The sequence below is a fragment of the Pygoscelis adeliae genome, unplaced genomic scaffold, assembly GCF_000699105.1.
Source record: "Pygoscelis adeliae isolate BGI_AS28 unplaced genomic scaffold, ASM69910v1 Scaffold175, whole genome shotgun sequence".
In the NCBI taxonomy this organism is placed as follows: Eukaryota; Metazoa; Chordata; class Aves; order Sphenisciformes; family Spheniscidae; genus Pygoscelis; species Pygoscelis adeliae.
Genome location: NW_008824941.1, coordinates 5622017 through 5635648, shown reverse-complemented (window position 1 = coordinate 5635648; position 13632 = coordinate 5622017).

Below are 13632 nucleotides of genomic sequence, written 5' to 3'. Positions count from 1 at the left end.
TCAGCCACAACTTTAGTGTCCTGATCAGAAGTCATGAGCTGTCTGCTTTTTGGCTCCTCAGAGAGAACTTTACTGGTCACCTTTGTAAGCTGCAGAAATAGGAAGACAAAAGATTCAGTAAGTGGTTGTTGAAATTCCTGAGAACTCACAGCCGTTCCAGACGTGCCATGCCGATTCAGACCAAAGGTCCAAAGAACTTCCCCACAACACGGTCAGGATTATGCATTCAGAGAAAACGTTATGGCAGAAGGCGAGGATAAAGCGATCTTGCAGATACGCTCAGCTCCCAGGCGCTGGCTGCCTCGGGAGTGCAGATGAACACTTGCCACAGCACCGGGCAGGGAAATTCCACTGGGTAAGTTTCACTTGATTCTCACCTTAACTATTCAGATTGGTTTTCAAACCGTGACTTTTTCATGCCACTTGGTAGACTTACTTAACTTATTAAGAAGTATTTAGTCACAAACCAACCTTTGTATTCTACAACTACTCTGACAGTCGCTTAATCTTCGCAAATTTTAAGAAGCATGTTACAACAGTTCTGCTAGATTAGTAACACTCCACAAGTTGTTCTGCTCCATCTTCCTAAAATATTATTTGATTAGACAAGTAGAAAACTGAGCAGAGTTGAAAGTCTGACAGCAACTTCGCTTTGAAATTTGATACTATTATTTAATACTGTTATTTAAAAAAAAAACCAAACTGGTCTTTAAAAAAAAACAGGAAAAGCTCATTTAAAGCATGAAGTCTTAGAAAGTAAATATTGGAGTGTAAAAGCAGGGTAATTTTTTTCTTTTCTAAAAGGACGATGAGCAAGTTGTAAGATGCTTTTTGAGTAACTTATTCACGTGGAAATTCCAGTACTGCATCTGTAACAATGTGTGAGGAAAATCTATTGCCTTCAAAGTTGGTGATGCCAAACTTCAGGGTGAGATTGTCTATGAACTCCTTAAAAAAAAGTGAAGATTTGCAGCATATGGAAGGTGATGGTATGATTCCATTCTTTGGCAGCTTAAGCTCCTTTTAGTGTATCTTGACTCCAAAAGACTGGAGTTAAAAAGTATTTCTTTCAGTCTATGGCATTATGGCCTTCCATGGAATGTCCTCTACACTATACTTTGAAATGGACAAAAGCCTTTCAAACAACTGACTGAATACATTCCAAGATTTTCAAATAAAATTATGACAGTCACCTATGAACTGTTTCAAGTGTCTGTATTATGGGATTAGGCAGAAGATAAGATATTTTGCACACGCAGCTCAAGAAACAAATATACTGACATCCCTGACAGGACGAAATCTTTGGCTTAGATGAACAGTTGCTTATCACTTCATGCTATTGATGTAAAGTCAGCATGAAAAACATGTTTCTTTCAAAAACACATGCGCTGTGTCACTGGTATATTCCCAGAAGTATTTTTTCCTAACACCCTGCCTCTAATCTTGGAATAGAAACTATTTAAGTAAGGGAGAAATGACACAGACAAAAAACTCACACAAAAAAGAAAAAAGTTATACTGCCCCTCACATACAGCGTTACACACACATGAACATACACAGAGTCTACATGGCAGAAAGTCTGGAATTCATTCAGGATGTTTGTATTTTATAAAATAACCAAAAATCATCCTCGGGACAAAAGCAACTTTAAGAGCAAGTATTAAATAGCTAGACTCTGGGCTGCTCAAACCCACGCATGGGAAGCTGTATGCACACATTAACACTGCAGAAGGTGTCTAAGCTTCTTGGAGAACACTTCTGTTAATATTCTTTAAAGAAACTGGTTTTAGCCTTTTAAAATTTTGGATTAATATTTTTCTAAAAAGAGTACAAGACTTCTTAGACATTTTGTGTTCACTGTGTATGATCTCCACTGCTGTTCATGCTAACCTTGAGCATGCACATTAGTCCAGATTCACAAACTGAAGTCTACTTTACAGAAAGACAAACGTGTTTCAGTCAGCAATGATGTTATCTACTCTGCATTTTGATCCCCAAATCAATGCCAAGGTACTTCTTTGCGTCCCTCTACCTCGCCTGCTTATCTCGCATATTCCCATTCCCTTCTAGGATCAGCCTGTCCCCAGTCACGATGCAATCTCTTCCATCCTCTGGTATGCAGTGTTAGCACCAGTACTTTGTAAATCTATGGATTGTGGAAGGAAAACAGCTCAGATCATGTGAGTCTAACAAACGAGTAAAATTCCACTACACTTATGTCCTTTAAAGCATTTGCTGACTGGCCATCAAGCACAAAATATTCAGCTAAATCATTAATTTTGGCTGAGGGTAGACAACTTGTTAGCCAACTTGACAGGTAACACACGACTGCAATGTGCACGTTGCAACTTCAGATTTCTTGGGCAAGCCACCAGCAATCAAAGCGACACATCATTCTACTGCTTTTCAGAAGCCCTTTAAAGATGAGATTACACAAGACACTTATCACAGGCTAGGTCTAGATTGAAGCTCTAGGTAACTTTGTTTGGATTACTCAGACTAATAATCGTATTCTCATTAGTTACACAGATTTGTTGTGATACACACCACACCTTGTGAACAAATTAATAACTACAATGTCAAACCCATATACTTAAGTTGCATTTTGATCATTAAGGATCAAAATGACTCTCAAAACAAGTGAGATACTATTATAATCTGTTTAAAGAGGATATTCAACCTGCCTTCTAAGTCCCGTGCTTTTAACAACGATCAGCTATTGCCTTTCTGCAAATGGGTAAGCCATACGGAAACATCCCAAATGCAGAAGGAATTTCCTTTGCAATTTTCTTCAGTTAGTATGTCACACTGCTACAAGTCCCCAGGACATCAAGTGCTCTGCTGCAAAATCCTATCTGTTGTGATATACTTCAAAACGACTTCATGTGCAGGGCTGTTCTGGAAAGTTCGTGCCATCAACTTTTCCACTGCAGAGTTGCCACTTACCAGTCTCTTAAAGCATAAAACTTATATGACTGCAGGCTTCCATGACTATCATGTCAGAGAATACAGTGTTTGCGGAAAAAGCAGTGTGACTTTAGGGAGAGAAACAATTAAAAAAAAATAAATCACAAAATGTTAAAGGCTCTTCAGAAGATGTGTTTTCACATGTTTTTCACTAGTATTGATACATATCTTCATACACAAGCTTATCTACAGGAACCACAATCAATACCTGGTAGTACTAGAAACTACAGATCAGGATTGATTGTTTGGAAGACGGTTTATCCTCTTTTGATGCTAGTTTAATAGTCAAATTTGCGAGCAAGTTAAATGTGGCATTTTAATGCAGCAATAAAAATTATCATCCCACTGAAGAGTTAACTTGCCCAGCACTTTAAAAGATACACTGAATTGCTGACTGGTAAACCATATCTTTGCATAAATGTACGCTGCTGCAGTAAGTAGGAGACATTCAAGAGAAAAATGCAAGTTGGCAGACCCGTTTGGGATAGAGATAGCAATACCTATGGCAGAATGTTGAGCTGTCAGAAGTGGACTGCAATTTTTTTCATTCAAGTTATGAAAAAAAACCCCAAACCCACAAGAACAGCCTTCAGAAGCACACAATCTCTTAAATAAGCTTTTAAATAATATTTCTAGTCTACAGCAAGCAGATTCACAAAAAAATCCATGCCTTCCACAAATTATGTCCAGTCACATAGTCTACAGAATAGCCTGCATTTATGAATTGAAGTACACAATAATTTTGTAATATTATACATAATTTCAATTCTGTAAATGTGTATAGTAAATCTTTATTTTTCCTTCTGGCTTGCCATTCGGTCATCACAGAGTAATTAGTCAAGTTCAACAACTTCAGATACATTATGTCAAGAGCAAAGTTACTCTCAAGACATGCAAATACTTATTTCCAGAACTACCTAATCTAAGAGAAACTGCATGGATTTTACTGAAGCTTATCAAAAGCACTTCAAACTTGGTTTGTAAGTAGGCAAGACACTTATCTCCCAGAAGTTTAAAATACAGGTAAAAACATGTTTCTTTAGAAACCACACAACATTCAACCATGAAGTCTTTACTGCCCCCAAAACTGTAATACACTGCTTAGTCTGCTATATTAGGAAATGCAAGAGGAAGAAGAGCACCTTAATACAGTTCTTTTCTCATTAGTATGGGGATGATGTGGGCAGTAACTCTTCACTAGTACTTGTACAGATCTGTGCCTGAGGGCACCTGGTCAGCAGTGGTTAATCTGAGGAGTTACAAGAATATTCTCAGGAAGGACCAAGACCACGTGGCCGAGTGACACAGGTAGCACATATTTCGTTTTCAGCCTACTGGTTTCCCTCTGCAACATCCACAACCACCTTCACAAATAAAAAGTTGTGGGTTGGGTTTTTTGTTTGTTAGTTTGTTTTTATTTTTTTTTAAAGTTGACAACATGGTTCTTTACTGGCAAATATTTTCAGATGCATTTTGTTGTAAGAATTCTATCACTTCAGATTATACCAGATACAAACCAGCAATGGATGGCTATACAGATAAATGCACACCACCACATGATCACTCTTGTCTGGGTGCCAAGCCAAGCAGAGCTGGGACCGCTCTCATCCAAAAGCCACACGTGGGTGTTACTGTGGTGCCAACATCAGGCTAACCTTTACACTGCATTTTACTTCAGGTTTAGGTATCTTATAGTACTGGCAGAGTTAGTGTTCAACTGTCTGAAGATATTTATATACACATACTGCATCCACATACACCACAACCTTGCAAACAGCTCGGAAGAGACATCTACTCGATTGTTATATAGCCATCGAAAACCACTACTGCTCTCACCCCCCCCCCCCCCCCCCCCCCCCCCCCCCCCCAAACCTCCCTCAAGCATCGCTCCTGATCTTCCCACCTCTGCTTTCATTAGAAGTAGTCTCTAATTTTTCTAATTCATATTCAAAGCGTGCTTTTATGCAGTCTGTTTTGCTGTCTAGAGTTACAAGAGTATGAGTAGCAGCATGCGTTCTCTCAGTCAAACCAGTCAGATAGATGTTATTTAAAAACATGCGTAACCCCAAACAATGCTCTAGGGCCGAGATCTTGCCTGCCAACTTTCAGCCCAGAGTAATCAGCCCTTAAAAAGAGATTTACAAATGCAAGTGCTGACAACTAACTTTCACACTGCAAACAGCAACACCATAAAACAAAAAGCTCACTAGAATAAAAGATCTTTTCATTGCTCTTCCAGCAAGCACAAACAAAAATAGATTTGAGTTTGGCTTTGTGCAGAACTCTTCCTAACAAACATTTTAGAAACTTTAAACACAGATTAAGATAAACTTTTCACAAGGCTAATACAGAAATACACTTCCAGTAACATGAGAAAGCCTAAAATGTTTTCAAAACAGAGGTGCACTGTTTAACTTAAGCCTCATAGCAAACTTCCAGTTGCAGGCCAGAAACCCTCATTCTGCTGTCAGGGATAACATACTTTCTCACCATCTTTCACACCCTTACGTATCCACGAGGATCACAACACCACAGCAGAAGTAATCAGAGCTACCACAGACTTCAGCTTTGAATAGAGTTTTAGCACCTGCTAAATACATCACATAATTGACAGGAGAAATAACAGATGCCTTTTCCAAAAGTATGCTATTAATTTAATACATTAACTCCCATTTAAACAAAATTTACCTTTTTTTTAATTACTTTCACAAGTGTTTTGAATACCCAAGGCATATGCAATATGTCAAGAGTTAATCATGTTATCAGTGCAGGCAAAGCTCCTAACTCAGATACAGCATAGTTAAGCTTAGAGCATCATCAAGAAAAACTGACAAAACCTAATCCTGAAAGGCTGCAAGTTTCCCTCCATCTTAACGTAATGAGCAGTGATACAAACTGGAGCTCGCCATTTTAATCAGATGGCTGCTTTAGAAGACTTTCAAAGAAAGATTTCAGCTGTTAATGTAAGAGTTGAACCATCATCCCACTGCATGGGGTACGTTACCATTCCGTAGATGAATAACCCTACAAAGCTGTATCGTTCCGATACAGAAAGCCTGTGACAGAACTCACAGGCTTCCATCTTTCCTTTCAAAGTAGGAAATAATTTTCTTTACAGAGCAGATGTGACAAGCAATCTATCATTCAAAGGATTACATTATTTAAAAGAAAATATACTGTGAAGTGGTTACATTACAACAGTGGACGAAACAGCTGCGAACGAAAAAATCTAACAACCCCAAAAAGCACATTTGTTGGTGGCAATCTCTGCAATCATCATTGTGCCTATGTCAGTTGTAAACTCTGTATTGCACAACAGCAATTAAAAAGCTGACATGACATAAATATTTAGTCACAGCATTTGTCCACAGAAGTTAAATTTTGAATACACTACTATTTTAAAAATCATCACAAGGCTCTGAATTTGTTTAACCGCTAATTAGCTAAATAGCTGGGGGAAAAGTTGAAAGTTTCATCTCTGAAGCTTAGTGTGACCCAGATATTTATCAAAGTCTGCCAGATGAAGGTTTCAAAACGTACATGCATCCAGTATACATGCCGGCATGGTGGCCGGAAAGTTAGATTTCAAAAAACCTGAGAAAAGTACAGTCTGATTTGTTTCAGTTTTCCTTCCTGCCAAGAAAATTGCTTATGCCCGGGCACCCCAGGCAGCACCCAGAACAACACAACTTTTTGGTTCTTGAAGAGGAACATGGACATAAGCACGGGGAGTGAACCTGCAACTGAACACTTGGCAAGTGCAAGGCAATTTAAAACCCACACGGCAACCGGGTGTTAGCAAGAAATGCACTGTGTCAGAAGACCACCTAAACCTTAATGCTGTATGTTTTTAATACTCTGCAATAGAAAACACCAGCTCAAATGGTTTAGAGCTGCTGCTGCATCTACTACACAAGTTTGTTTTTTTTTTTTTTTAAAGTCTGTTCTTTATAAGGTTGATAGCCTCCAAAACTGTTCTGCAATTCTATTAATTATCTCTTCAAACAGTCTCTCCTCTAAGAACGACTGAGATCAAGAGAAATAGCAAACCTTGCTATTTAAAGGGAACGCCGCATTTCCTTCTTTAAAGATCTATGAAACATTTCTGCACTAGGCTTCACAAGCAATTTGCAACTCCATCATTTACTGAGTTTTCTAACTCACACACAAAGCTGCACGATGGAACCGCGCACCAGAACTGATTACTTTGCAAGTCTAGAAATTCAGATCGTTACAGTAATTAGTTGTCCAAGAGATACCAAGCAATAAGTTACTAAACAAAGGTGATAAACTACCAAAGAAACTTGATAGTGGTAAATGATAAGTACTCTATACAGAGGTATACGGAAAAATTCTTTCAGTCAAGAGCAAGAAAAATGGGAAGGGCGTAAAGCTACAGCCTTATTCACTTACCTAATCTCAAACAACAGGAAGAAAGATCTTGACAGTACACAGAAGATAACAGGTGTATGACCCCTACCAACAAATAATCCTAATTATCTTTTTTATGTCTAGCCTTTTATGCATTGTATTTTAAATATATATGCCTAAAATAAAAGGAAATCTTTTCACTATATTGAAAGGTCTCACACAGAATTTCCGCAGTCCTCTTGCACACCAAGAAGATAAGTTTTACACGCAGGTACTATCTGATGTACACTCAAACATCACTCAAGAAATGGACTAAGTCGTCTGTGGATCACATCCTCCTCAATAATGCAATGCACCAGATGTTTAATAGTATATAACCTAAAAAACCCTTACCATTTAAGAATGCTAGGAGTGCCTACCAAGACAGGAATAACCCACTGGGAAGAAATTTTTGTGCCTGATAAGAGCATCATGTGCCTTGAAGACAAGTGTGATTGTGTCATGAGCAGTTTTCAGTTTGCTTACAGCTTGTTCTCAGTTTTCAAATCTGAAGCAGCACTCTCCTGACTGCAGGCTGAAGCACATAACATTAAGAAACCCGACTCATTAATTAACAGGGGTTGCTTCATGTAGTACATCCATCACAAAGCCACAAGCTTGTTTTCCTCACTGTAAGTGGACTAACAGCACACACCCTGCAGGTTATCCATAAAGATGCATATTTAATTTCTATTATAACTATCATGACAGATAAGATATTCTTTTATCAGATGATGACTTCAAAAAGTACCAAACTGTTAATTAAAATAAACCCTTCACTCTTCCATTTGTGCATTATCTGAGCAACCCCTCAAATGGCAGTTAAAGTTGTTAGCAGCTCAGCCAAACCATGACAATTCTGAAATGAAAGGTGGGATGCTACCTTAATATAAAGCATCTATGATCATATTTCTCCACTTCTCCCATCCTCTCTTGAAAAGTTGTTTTATCTAGTTGAATGTAGAATCACCAATTCTACATTAATCGCCAAGGCCTACAAAAAGCAGAATATATCTCACACTGGAGGAAAAAGGTCTTTTATCTTTCTCAGGAAAGAGATCAAGAATTTGCCACTCAAGCACATTAGGCAAGTACCTCATGATTTTCCACTAAAATACTCCATCACCTGCCCTCAGTTAGGCTCATGAGCATTTGATCTCTTCCCTACCTCCCAGCCCTGGTATCTCTTTTTACTTTTGCAGGACAGAAAACATCACCAGCAAGAACAGAATTGGAATAAATTTGAACAGATTTGAACAATCTCCCTTTCCTACAGTTAAACAGAGAACTACACAGCAGTTGCTTGCACACACACTTTACTTCTGGGACCACCAGAAGAGTAGCAGAGGAGAGAGGACACACGTTAAAAAACTGATGCCATTAACCCTTCCTTCCTTCCTATTCTGTAGGAAACCATCAGCAGCAGAGTACTGTAAACCAAGTACTGCAGTTCTGAATGAAACTTAACAGGTCAAGTCCACGTCACTCTGCTGCTGCTATTCCTCTTGCCTACAAAGCATCACAGGTAGTTCCTACTGCAAAAGAAATAAAAAAAAAAAGAAAGAAAAGAAAAAAAGACAGTAACATACCTGCAGGACTTTCACAAGAGAAATCCCAGCAGAATGCCTGTACTGAATTAAAGAGTGAAAGAACAGGTCAATGCAAACCACTGCTCTTTTGCATTGAAAAAAACAGAAAACCAATTAAGCCTTAACACAGGGCAACAAGGCTTCAAAGTACCTACAGAAGGACAAGCTTGGAGTTCCAGACCCCACACTCTGCACAGCATTTCACATCTGTCTCTGCTTCCAAGCTGTATAATAGAGAATACGTTTGTTAAATGAGCCTAACCACAGAGGGAGACTAATTTTTCATATAATCTTCTAAAAACAGCCAGCCTAAATAATGGCCAAGTATAAAAAAGAAAAAACCCAAGTTTATGCCAAACATGAGTTAACAGAAACTGCAGAATGTGATGGAAGCTCCCTCCTTCCGCAAGATTTTTTTAAAGTAATAAATTTTAAAAACTGATGAGGTTTTCATCATAGCCCAGGCATCATATACTATACTAACCCATTGCTCACATTGACTTCTTGTAACTCTCCCATCCACCTGCATTTTACCTGTTATGCTTGACTAAGCTATGAGGCAACAGTCTGTGCTTGCACAGTGTCCAGTGCAGTGGGATTCTGATCTGCAAAGACAAGCAACAGCTGAGGTAATGCAAATAAAAGTGTTGGTATTTTTACTAATATACATCATTCTAACTGCTAAAATTGTTTACCTACTACACAAATATTAACTCTAGATGCTTTGGTGTGATCTTTGATAGGCTAATTGCATTTTTCTCTGAAAGTCAAAGCTTCTCAATAACTTCAGATATCTTTATGCCTACAAATTAGCTGGGAGACTATATTCCAGGCTTTTAACGTAATACTGATATTTAATGTCAAATACTGTTCACTGATGCAGAAATTAATTTTTTCACTCAATGCAAACAATAGGAAAGCATCACAAAAATCTGTTCCTGAAGTTTAGCAGCATCAAATACAAAACCTCATCTAATTCATCAACTATCATTATCCATGTTGCTTGTCTGCACTGAGGTCACAAGTTAACAATTGCACAACACCTCTGTACACACAGAAAGCAGAAGACCAAGACACAATTGACTAGAAGCAGTAAATTGAATTGGAAAGAAAATTAAAGCTTGACCTGGAGTGGACAGGGCAGGAGCTGATACCTATTAGTACTAATGACTATGGATTTCACACAATATTGTTAATTTCTGTACTATTTTTAAATAGGCGTTTTCAGAACACTAGATGGTAGCTTAAACTCTTAAACTCTGATTTGTTTAAAATAAGGGAAACTTTTCAAAAACTTCCACATATTTTCAGCCTATATTACTCCTTCCCATAGACAACCACGACACCACATGAAGAGATTAACATGACTATCAGAAAAAGCCATGTGAAGACTTCTCAGATATTTTTTCCTATAAACTATAGCTCTTCATTTTGACACACATCTTTCCAGCAGGTGAGTTTACTTTGGCACTCTGGATACTAAGTCTGCCTCATTCTATCATATCTTCTCTGAACTCAAGCACACATGAGGAATTATTATGCAAGATATTATCCTTGCATAATAATATATTTTCCTTGTTTACCTTCCCTCCCCACATAGCTGGCTTGCTCTCACTTAACCAAGAGGTTCTTGGGGGTTTGCTTTTCTTTAAGGTATCTACTGAAGGGAAGTCAGAGAGATTAATCTTCCTATTCCACTGCTGAAGGAAACAACAATTAAGTGTGCTAAGAGCTCACACAGAGCAGTAAAGTTTACATTAACTTTTTCACTTTCATCATGAGAGGCAGTTTTCATTCTAAGACTGAAACTGATTCCTGACCTGGAGTGAAAACTAGAAAAGATACTGAACTTTGCTGGCTAACGGACTCATCGGCATCTCAGCGTGCCAGTCTCACAGTAAGCGGATCTGTCATTTTAAAAATGTTTGTTTCACAAAACAGCTGCAAGTGCTACAATATTTTACTAGCTGCTTCAAACTTTTAAAGCTAAGATGCAGCAATTGATGGTCTGTTTGGCCTTTCCTAATTCTTCAAAGAAACACTAAGTCTTGAAAAGATACAACACATGATAAAGTACCAGCAGCTTTAGCACTTCCTTAGAGGGAACAAGTTAAATGCTGTGCATGAAGAGGGTCAGTTTAGCAATGCTGGGAACAACGAACTTCCTTGTTTCAATTACTGAATGTTCCTCCTCCCGATTTACCAATACCATCTTTTAAGTTTTCCACGTACTTCACTACACCGCTAACCAGAAAGTGGCCAATGCACACTCACGATGCTGCCTGTGACTCTAGGCAGTACAGTTCGCAAAGGTAAAGGAAATAACAAACCCAACTCTGCTGGGCAGGATTTTATGGACAGCACCTTCTTCAGAAAAATTGACAAGTTGGCAGAAGAGGATGCAGTATTTTATGATGAAAGACAAGACTAAAAACATCACTTGAAGCTATAAGGTTAATATTTAGCGCAGTTCCAAGGGTGAGGCTAGAAGTCTGACGTTCTTTAACAGGTCTTAATAGGCTTACCATCTTAGAATATTGCTATTATTTGGATTCCATGTTTCAAGTCTGCAATCAGTGCTGCGCTTAAGCAAGAGGAGGTCAAAAACTGTATTAGGAACTTCTAGGACACTTAATATTTTTAGTGCTTTGAATTATTCTTTAAGACACACACATAGCTTCAAAGCCAATTTGCTAAGTTCTTTATCATCACATTCTCAGACCACACAAAAAACGCCTAATTCAGGGAAGGAGAAATCTTACACCAAGGATCTCAAATTCAAATGCATACAGAACTAGAGTTCTGGAAAAGATTTGATGCCGACTGATGGGGCAGCTGTTACAGTGCTCCTAGAATACATCTTCGGTCAGAACAGGTCTGAGACAAGTGAGAGAGAAAAGGGTCTACACCTACATTAAGTCCAGGTGAGAGGCATATACAGAACCAAATAAGATGTTCATAATTACAGTGATAAATGAAAAGGTACAACAACAAGTTTTCTTCCAACATGAATGTACACAATAATCCTTGACTATGCAAAGACTATTTTAATAAACAGTTGTTCTGCAAAACAAACAGCCTGGGATGAACTCCCCTCAGACTTTGGGGTTTGGGGTTTTTTTTTTCAGATTACTTGAAAGGTATTCATTTACCTAAAATACATTAGTTCAAGTTTTGAAACATGTTCAGAACCAACTCTAAAGTGAAATTAAACTACTTGCAGAAGAAGCGTCATTTAACTTTAAGATTTTGCAAGAAGAAAAGGAAGCTCATGTTTTTGCCAATGATTATTTCATTAACCTCTTTGCCAAAAATAGTTTAACCCAAATAATCCAGTCATTTTAGTATTACTTCCTCTTTTGAAAAAAGTCACCATCCTCCATTACAAGCTTCACTGAAATCAGAAGCAACTCTTGCTTACTTTTAAAACACTGCATGAAAGACTATCACCTACTGGGTGCACATTTGTTCACAGTTAGAGCACCCCACCTTTTTAGAGTATCACTGTAATCAAAACTACTGGTAATTCAGGTTTTGACTCACTGTTAAAGGATGGACTGTTCTAATATTTGAGCTTGGATTTAAGGACAATAATTCTTCCTTGCAAGTCAAAATAACTCAGCACAGACCCTCCTAAAAATTCCACTGATTTCTTAAATCCAGGCAGTTAAAATACACAACGTTAATTAAGAAATAGAAAGTTATAATCATAACAAAATAGATTATAAGCTAAGCTGCAACACATTCATTAAAAAAATCCCCCTCCCTTCTTTATAATACATATCTTTTAGACATCTATTATAAAGAATTGGACAACAAGCTTTAAACAGGAACAGGGACACAAACCCAAGATCTTGGAGACACGCCAACATAGGCAACGATATTTTGCCCAAATTGTTTGCCTTGCTGCTTTAAAGAGCAACATGTTGACCATTTTCTGTCCCTATCTGTCAGGCAGCAACAACATTGAATGGGAATGAAACTCCAAGATAAGATTGCAAATTCTGCACATATAGGTAGCTATTTCATAAGCTTTGGTCCTCAGCACTTAAAGTAACTGTGCCCCAATGCATTCTTCACTTCTGCTCTATTTTTCTAATTCCTAGAACAAGAATCAGAAACCAGTAAGATACATCAAAATGTTTGAGCATAAACCATCAGCGCCAGGGTATAAAAAAGCAAGCTACTTTGGACATTGGCCTGTTGATTCATCAGTTCCTTGTTTGAACAACAGAGTCAGACTCTGTTGTGGGGCAACCTGCGACATCACCACAACCTGTGAAAATATGCTTATGGATACCAACACAGACCGAAAACAAAACCATAAAGCTGCCCAGATACTTCACTGTGAAGCTTCTCAAGCACTTCATTAAGTTTCTGACAAGTGAGATTTATCAAATGGTTAAATATTTTTTCCTCAACATAATTACTATTTAACTAATACTTTGTTTCTCAAGATTCCCTCTGTCAGATCACTGGCATCCTATGATTATAAAATACTTGAAAATAGATTGCAGAACATTAGGTCTGCCGAGAAATAGAGAAACACTTTAACAGAATAATAGAAATCTACAATTTTTTGAAGTAAGTTTGTAACTCCATTACCAAGACAGATGGAAGTCTGCCTTATGAATACCACCAATAAAGTATTAATATTCATCATTGT